General features: G+C 36.2%; 1 pseudogene; it reads right to left on the bottom strand.

Annotated features, from left to right (window-relative positions):
* Positions 1-3,456: 3,456 nt before the first annotated feature.
* LOC118974518 (olfactory receptor 4A5-like) lies at positions 3,457-4,435 on the bottom strand (annotated as a pseudogene).
* Between the last annotated feature and the right edge of the window lie 4,622 nt (positions 4,436-9,057).

Raw genomic sequence — 9,057 nt, 5'->3', positions numbered from 1 at the left:
TTCTGTGTTGGGGAGAGAGTTTTACTTTCCATCCAAAGTTGTAAGTGAAAAGTAGAAGCAAAAAGGATTGGGTGTTATGGATGTGCTACATTTGCTCCTGTACAACCAACTCTTACTATTTTCCACCTTTTTCTGGTCCCTGAGAAACTAACTGCTAAAATGGTAACCAATCAAGCTAACTCACCCTTTAGCTGTTGGTAAAGTTCAGCCAATGGAAGGAAATAACGGGATATCAGAGAGTGAAGAAACCTCAAGGTGTTAATTCATATGCTAGTTTCCTTCATGGGCCAGTTTGCAAATGGCTGTCTCTCTCCTCAAGGCACAGCTGCTGTCAAATGAACCTCCTTTTTCTGTTATAGTTATTCCCAGGTTCAGAAAGAAATCTATTCCTTTTTCTTCTTCATAACTGAAGTAGTAATGGTGTCCCACCATTGCTAGTCCTGGTTACTTCACCATTTTTAAAGTTTCTTTGCTTTTAACATTTTTTATTGCTATTCAGGTACCGTTTTGTGCCTTTTCCCCTCACCTGTCTCCACTACCCCAGCCTTCCTCACCTCTCTCCCCTGCTCTACCTGCCCCTTGTTATTGTTCACATGGCCTTTACAGTTGTTCCTGCTAACCCTTCATTTTTTCCAATACAATCCCATACCTTCTCCCATCTGGTTTTTAATTTGGTAAACTCTTTGTAAACAGTTTCCAGTTGTAGTTGTTGTTTTTTTTGAAGAGTGATACTTTTTCTTGGAGGACACTGGAGATGATCATTTTTAATAAATGCATTTTAGACAGAAATACCACAGGCATTTCTCTTAAAGCTAAGTTCAGATTTCCTCTACTCACAGTTATTCTATCAGGTATTCCTCTGATAAGTAATATAAAATGAGAAATAGGATATAAAATATTAGAAACATATTAAAAACAAAAGTCATTCATATCATTACTGCTCAGCAATATCCCAAAAGGTGAATCTTAACTGAATCTTAAAGACCTAAATATGTACTCAGATTTTTTATGTTTCTAGAAAGAATGATTCAATATGATCAATATATCAATTCATTTCCACGTTAATTAGACATTTAATATACTGTGTGTCAAAATGCTAGTAGGTTTCTAAGACCTCTGAAATCGTACTAATAATTATGTGGAAATAGTTGCTGGAAGCAGAGAAAATTGTTTTCAATAAGACTACTGCGTAATAGACCTCTTAACAGATATCAAAAGCTACTTACAAGTCCTATAATAGTGTAGTATTCTCCTAAGAATAATAAACCGATTAAAAGAAAAAAGAATCTAGAATTGGGTACACAGCTCTTTAAAATTTATCGTAAATATGACATATCTGATTAGGAAAGTAGGTTGCATCTTTGAAAATGTGTTGAAAAATTTAGTTTTATCACACCAGAAGAACCTTAGTAAAGTAGATTTAAATTCTTTACACACACACAAACACAGAAACAAAAACACACATGTATAAATACAAGCAGGAATGTAACTGATAAAACATCTTTAGGAGAAAACTATAACCATCCATAAAAGTGAGCATGCAAATAGCCTACCCAACACAAAGTAACTCCTTTCACGATGTCCATAGCAGCATACAGTAGGACATTGGCTGAATCAGTTCAAAACACATGGTATATTTAGACATGGAATTATACAGAGCACAGAACTGTTGGGTCTACAGAGATGAGCAACAACATGATTAAATCTGAGGAAGTCAACATTACGGATAAAAGACTCAGAAAACTTAGTACTATGTAGCATGATTTTAATAAAGGTAAAGAATATGAAACAGTACACACTATAAATTAAGGATACATACATATGCAGTTAAACTATTTTTAACTAGGATAAATATAAAAGTCAACATTAGGATTACATCTGGAAACAGGGGAATGGTATACACAAGTAATTTCAATATTGATCGTATTCTGGGTATAAATTGCATATATTATTGGTATACATGAAGAAGGACATAATAAAATTTTTAAGTAAGAAAGGTTTTAATGTTTTTTAGTTAGAAAATAAAGAAACTCTTACAAAACATAGATGATGTTCCTAAAATACAGTGGAAGCAATTCCATGTTCTTCCTACTTTGTGATATTCTGGAGAGGCTACACACTGAGGAAATAAAACTTTTTTATTTAAGATTGAAAAATAAAATTTTGTTTATATAAAAACAAATCATTATTAAGTGTACAATTTAAAGTATTGAAGATGAAGGCAACTTTTAGGGAACACATTCCTATGTAAAATAATACATTTCTTTGCCCAATCTTTGGTGTCATGAAGTCAAACTAAGCTTATCTATACTTGTAAGAATGGCAAAAAGGCACATAATAACCAGTGAGGAAAAGCATGAAAACATGTTTACAACTTGGATCAGAAAGGTATTCTACACTCTAATCAAGAACTACCATCTGTTTTCTTTGTCAACCATCCCATTTGGATTCATCCCAAACTGTGAAGGAACCCAACATCACATCTAACAAAACTGTTCCATGATTGTCCATTTAACCAACATGGTATCATCTCCAATTTAGACATCCTGAACTTCAAATGCACAGGCATCACAAAGAGGAACAGAAATAATCTGGAAGACAAAATGCTTAAGGAAGCTGCTAAAACCTGTTGTATGCATACAATAACAAACATCAAATATTTGATATAAAGTACAAACTGACAGTAACCAGAGGGGATGGGGAGAGGGATGCTGTGGGGAAATAGGGGAAGGGCCATAAAGGAACATGTATGAAGGACACATGGACAAAGAGAAAGAGGGTAAGTTTACCAGGTGGAGGTGGACATGGCTGGGGCAGAGAAGCATGGTGGAGTAAAAATGGAGACAACTGTACTTGAACAACAATCAATCAAGACATACAATAACTACATACATACAAACATACATACCACTGTTTTCACATTAGAAACTCATTCTAAACATTAGCCAAATTGATTTCTCATTATTTGGGGTAAAACCAAAATTTTTCAAGGTAGCCTCCTTTTCACTTTCTATGGGAATAATAAATTCTTCTAAAGCACATTTCAATATAAATGATAGAGAACAAACTGACAATGATCAGAGGGGAGGAGGTAGGGGAAGAGTAGAGAAAAGGGGAAGAGGCAAGCCAAGAAACATGAATAAGGGATTCATGGGCATGCACAGTGTGGGATACGTTGACCATGAGGTGGGGGTTGGTGGTGTGGAGCAGGGGAGAGCAACAGAAATAAAATCAGGACAACTGGAACTGGACAATAAAAAAAGTTACAAGGTGATTTTGCTTATTTTCTTAATAATAGAAAAAATGTTTCTGCCTTTTTATTTACCCTTCAGAATTTCTGTGTTAGATTGATTTTAACATTACACGACAATTTGCTCTACTTTTTGATACCTTCTATGAATAAAGACAAGCATCCCAAGAAAACTCATTGGGTTGACTAACTCATCCATTGTTAGAATGAACTACTTGTTTGTTGCTTCAGAATTAGTAACAGGTGCATTCAATATGAATGACATGTTCTCAGTCTATCTATAGCTAACATCCTACACCACAGTTTCTTCATAGCATTTGTCATTTCTGAATTTCTCAAAGTGTATATTAGAGGATTCAACATGGGAGTGACAACAGTATAAGCTACACTTATGAATTTATCAATGGGGAAGTTAGAAACAGGTCTAACATACATAAAAATGCAGGGAACAAAAAAGAGAACAACCACCATGATGTGGGAACCACAGGTAGACAGGGCTTTGCTGACTGTGAGTTTTAAGAGAACTTAGGATGACTCCATACGATGTTAGTAGACAAATAAAGATGACCGTACAGATTGCTCCACCATTGGCAACCATAGTAAGGCCTAAGACATGGGTGTCACTACAGGCAAGTTGTAATAGTGGGTACATGTCACACATGAAGTAGTCAATGACATTGGGGCCACAAAAAGGGAGGTTGTACACAAAGAGAAGTTGAACCAAAGAATGAACAAAACCTCCAGCTGAGGACACCACCAACAGCAGGATGCAAACCTGTCTATTCATGATGGTTATGTAGTGCAGTGGTTTACAGATGGCCACATAGCGATCATAGGCCATGGACAACAGAAGGAAGATCTCAGCACCTCCAAAAAGGTGTTCCAAAAAGAGCTGTCCCATGCAAGCTGAGAAGGAAATTGTCTTTTGACCACAGAGGAGGTCTATAATCAATTTCAGTGAAATGACACTGGGATACGATGCATCCATGAGTGAAGATAGACAAGGAAGAGGTACATGGGGGAGCCCAGAGAGGAGCTGGCAAGAACAGTCACCACAGTGAGCAGGTTGCCCACCAGAGTCACAAGGTAAATGAGTGAAAATATGAGAAATAATGCTTTTTGGCTCCCAGGATCCTGAGTGAGGCCCAGGAGGACAAATTCTGTCACGTTGTTACTATATTCCATTCAGTCTTTTCTAAAGCCTGTTTCTAGGAGGAGAGGTCAGGAGAAGGGACCTGTAATGAAATGGTGAGCACACTATGAATATATCCATTATATCTTGCAGTATATATTCATTATTTTATCTTCTACGGGGGTTTACACACAATAAAGTTCTGGTGAAGATCTATTAGTTCTTCTTAATAGCCTGTTGCATCTTCCCTTGACAATTCTGTTTCTCCTCAGATGATTTGGTTTGGGTTACAGGTCAATGTTTTCCCTCTCGGTCTTTGTAGATGGTCAACAGAGAAATGTATCAAAGACCCCACAGCCAACTGTGTCTTTCATAGAGCCTAGTTAAACTGTCAGTCCTGGGCACACAAGCCAGCAGTGACTTACTCTCTGGTAGTGGCAAAACAAAATCTCTAAACAAATTGGCATGATGTCAGTCCTGTGAGTTGGCAACATTTGTGGGGAGTATAACTGATGTAGCATCAAAAATAATGTCTTTTTTGGAATAACACACTTAAACTATGATAAATTGCTACTAGGTATTCATTCCTTTATGTCTCAAAGGATGCTCACTCTTCATGGATCTCTCATTAAATTTCCACAGACTGGAATACATCAAATTATGACAAAATTAGCCGATTGTTCCCTAAAGCAATTACCCAGTAGATCTCTGTGACGGTCAGCAATTTTTCTGCTTCTTTTTTATAGTATTGAATTTTTAAGAAGTTATGTAATCTTTGTCTATCCTACAACCCTTTACAGAGAGACACTATTTAGATTTTCACCAAACATTTTTGAACTTCGCTGACTCATGACAATCATGAACTCTTATGTTACCAGCAGCTACGATTTCTGTCAAAACTATTGCAGTGATCCAGGTATTTAGAATGAGAATTCTTTTCAGACACTAAATAGAAAGAAAAATACAATGTGACATGGTTATATTTATAATTCCTAAAAGGTACTGAGAGTACTCAGAAATGGAGCTTTGGTGCCCAGATTCCAAAAATCAGCATAGTAATGGGAAGGCACCAATGTCAGTGTAAGAAGACATGGGGTTGTCATTTCTAAATGTAATTCCATCTCTGTCTCAGTTTGCTTTTTGAAAGATAAAGGGCTGGAAGTAGAGAATCTCCGAAACCTTGTCCAGTCTTCCCTTCCATGGGACCCTTTGTGCAACCCCATCTTACATTCTACTCTACTGACTTTTTCATATTTTTAGAATAAAATAGAAATGTCCAGCCTATAACTGTTCCTCAAAAAGGCTATCCAGTGGTAAGTGGCAATTTATCATTACAGAAACCAAATACTTATTATGAGTTATTCCCTTCACTGTATTCATATTTAATACTCAGGACACCCTTTTAGGGAGAGTATAGCACACTGATTAATCACATGGACTCTGGAGGCACATTGCCTTGTACTGAAATTCTAGCCTCGCCACTTACCACTATGTGACCTTGGGCAACCTAAGAAACCTTTCTGGGCCTAAGTTTCATCCTTTTTACAATGGGGATAACAATAGAGCCTGCCCCTTGGGTTGTTGCTTTATTACAAATAAATACCTAGAATACTGGCTGGCACCTAATAAACGTTCAATAAGTGATAACTATAATTAATATTCATGAATGCTTCACTATCAACATTGTATCACAGGGAATCATCTGAGTCTTTGTCAATGTGGTGAGAATTATAGACATAGACAAAGGATAAAAAGAGTTTTATACTCTATAAAGTCCTATTTAGGCATAGTCTAAGATTATACATCTCAGGAATCATCTATTGGATTATACATGAGTAGTAGTATTCACCTGTGATGGAATGTATCTAGACTAGAAGCAAGTTGAACAACATGGAAAAAGTGGGATCCATACATCATAGAAAGAATTGTATAGGATAAAATTTTAAAAAGGATCAAATCAGGAAGGAGAAATTCTATTTAAGAAATAAATATCCACAAGTAATGAGAATATTAATGAGATGATTCAGTGAGATCAATAGTCTTTTAAAAACTCTTCTTCAAAAGAATTTCCTTTCTTGAGGAATTTTAGAAGCTGATCCCCTAAGACATCCAGGGTTTACTCGGGAGGCATAATAAGATACCATAAAAAATAAACACAAGACACAGCGTAATACAGGAGTTCGAAAACGGATTTTAAATAATTATTCCTCAGATTCCCCTACATCTGATGGTGAAGGACAAAGGTAAACAAGAGAGAAGACTTGTACAACTATAAACACAGATCAAATTTTTTTTGATTATTTCTTGCAGAGGAAAATTACAAAATCACTTATGTTCAAAGACAGACAATGATTCCATTCCATAGATTTAGAGGGCAGAGAGAGGGAGGATGTGCTGAAAGGTAGATCTTTCTTTACAAGCCAACTGTGAGGACCACTCTACCTGCCTCATTCACATTGCTTTTTCCAGTGTATTCAGAAGCTCTACCATTCTTGAAGCTGTAGACTGATAAAGGCACACCTATTGAAGAGCATGAGGATATGACGTAGTGTATATACAATTCTCTTTTTCTCACTCCTTACTTTCTGCAGGATCTATCTACTGCCCTTATTCATACTAATCATCAATGTTAGATTTCCCCAGAATAAATATCCTACTGGCCAGTTAAATTATTTAGATGTAGAAACTGGGTATATAATGTATTCTCTGCTGTTTAAGTCATCAAAGATCCAATACTATAAAACCTGACAGATAGTATTAGTAGGCTTTCAACTTGAACTGCTAGATTAACACTTCTCTATTTAAAACACATAATTTAGCCCTGGCTGGTGTAGCTCAGTGGATTGAGCATCGGCTATGAACCAGAGGGTCCCATTTGGTTCCTGGCCAGGGCATATGCGTGGGTGGTGGGCCAAGTCACCAGTGGGGGTCATGTGGGGGACAACCAACATTGATGTTTCTCTTTCTCTCTTTCTCCTTCCATTCTTCTATCTCTAAAAAAAAAAAAATTAAAACAAAATAATTAAAAAGCAACATTTAACTTAGTTTCTTAAGAGTATGGCTTATTAAAGAGGTAAATTAAAATTCTATACTAACAAAAATACCCTCTAAAGTACTTTAAAATTACAATTCTATGATTTTGTAAGTGATAATAAACAAGGCACTTCACTGAACACAGGTTCCTTTCAAATATGAACCAATATGGGTTGCTGTGCTAATTTTTTATTAAATTTATTGGGATGGCATTAGTTAGTTAGCTCATGTAAGTTTCAAGTGTGCATTTTTATGATACATGGTCTGTATATTGCATATTTGCTCACCACCCAAAGTGAAATCATCTTGCATCACCATGCACTTGGCCCCTCTACCCTTCATTACTAACACCTACATTCCCTCTGGTTACCACCTTACTGTTGTCTCTGTCTATGAATTTCAGTTTTGAAAACATTCTCACAGATCAGGCTTCCATATCTGAATCTAAATCCCACATGGGAAATATTGTCAGTAATATTGTAATAACTATGTATGGGGCAGGGTTGTACTTTAAGTATCAAGGGGAACACACTGTGGAGTATATGACTGTGTGGCCACTTTGCTGTAGCCCTGAAACTAGTACAGAATAATATTGAATGTAGGGTATAACTTCAGAATTTCAAAATAAAAAATCAAAAATCTCATATCGAGTTCCTAGAATTGAATAGGAAGCTATTTCTCCCCATTTTAACACATTGCTACATTACAATTTTAAATTTTCTCATTAATTTTATACAAAGTTTGGGGGTAACATGAGAAATATGCACCCCTAGGTTCATTCCAGCCTTATTCGTGGTGACAAAGACATCAAAACAGCCAAAATATCCCTCAGTGGGTAACTGGATAAAAGAGATGAGGCACATACACACAATATTACTCCACCATGAGAAAAGATGAAACCCTGCCATTGCTACAATGTGTATGGACTGGGAGATTCCGCTGAGTGAAAGAAGTCAGAGAGAAAAAGTCAAGGACAATATGATTTTACCCATATGAGGGAAAGAAAATTGTAAGCAACACACGAACTGGGGAGAACACCAAACAAAAACTCACAGGCATAGACAAGACTATGCTGGTTACCTCAAAGGGAAGGGGGGAGAGTAAAGAGTAATAGCATGCTGGTTACGCCAAAGTGAAGGGTAAAGGGGGTCATGTATGTGATGAAAGAAAAAGATCTGACTTTGGCTGGTAAATACACAAAGCAATATACAGATGATTTCTCATAAATTCTCTGATTTAAAGGCTTTAGAATAATTACAAATGTTAATGTACCATATAAAATGCAATACCCTATGAACAAAGACTATGAACCCATTAATTTATTGGGAAGGCATCGAATGTTTCCCTTTGTTATTTAACAATACAAACAAGAAATACCTGTCAGGATGCAATGCTAAAAGCCAAACACTTTCTGTATATTCTGGTTCATTTCCTTATTTTGCTACCTTAATTTTCTTAATTCAGATTACTTCCAATGAAAATATGTATATTGAAGACATTAGCAACATTTAAATATATTGCATGAATTTTCATTCTTCTAAGAACTCACCTCAGGTCTTTCCCTTAGTCTTTGAAATCAGAGCTTCTTTCATTGGCAGTGACTGTGGGTACCTCATGTATCTATGTGTGACCCTGGAACGCT

This window comes from Sturnira hondurensis, unplaced genomic scaffold (genome assembly GCF_014824575.4).
Source record: "Sturnira hondurensis isolate 20B ecotype Veracruz unplaced genomic scaffold, ASM1482457v3 Scaffold0019433, whole genome shotgun sequence".
In the NCBI taxonomy this organism is placed as follows: Eukaryota; Metazoa; Chordata; class Mammalia; order Chiroptera; family Phyllostomidae; genus Sturnira; species Sturnira hondurensis.
The sequence above is the reverse complement of the archived record's forward strand: the minus strand, read 5'-3'. Positions and strand labels throughout refer to the sequence as shown.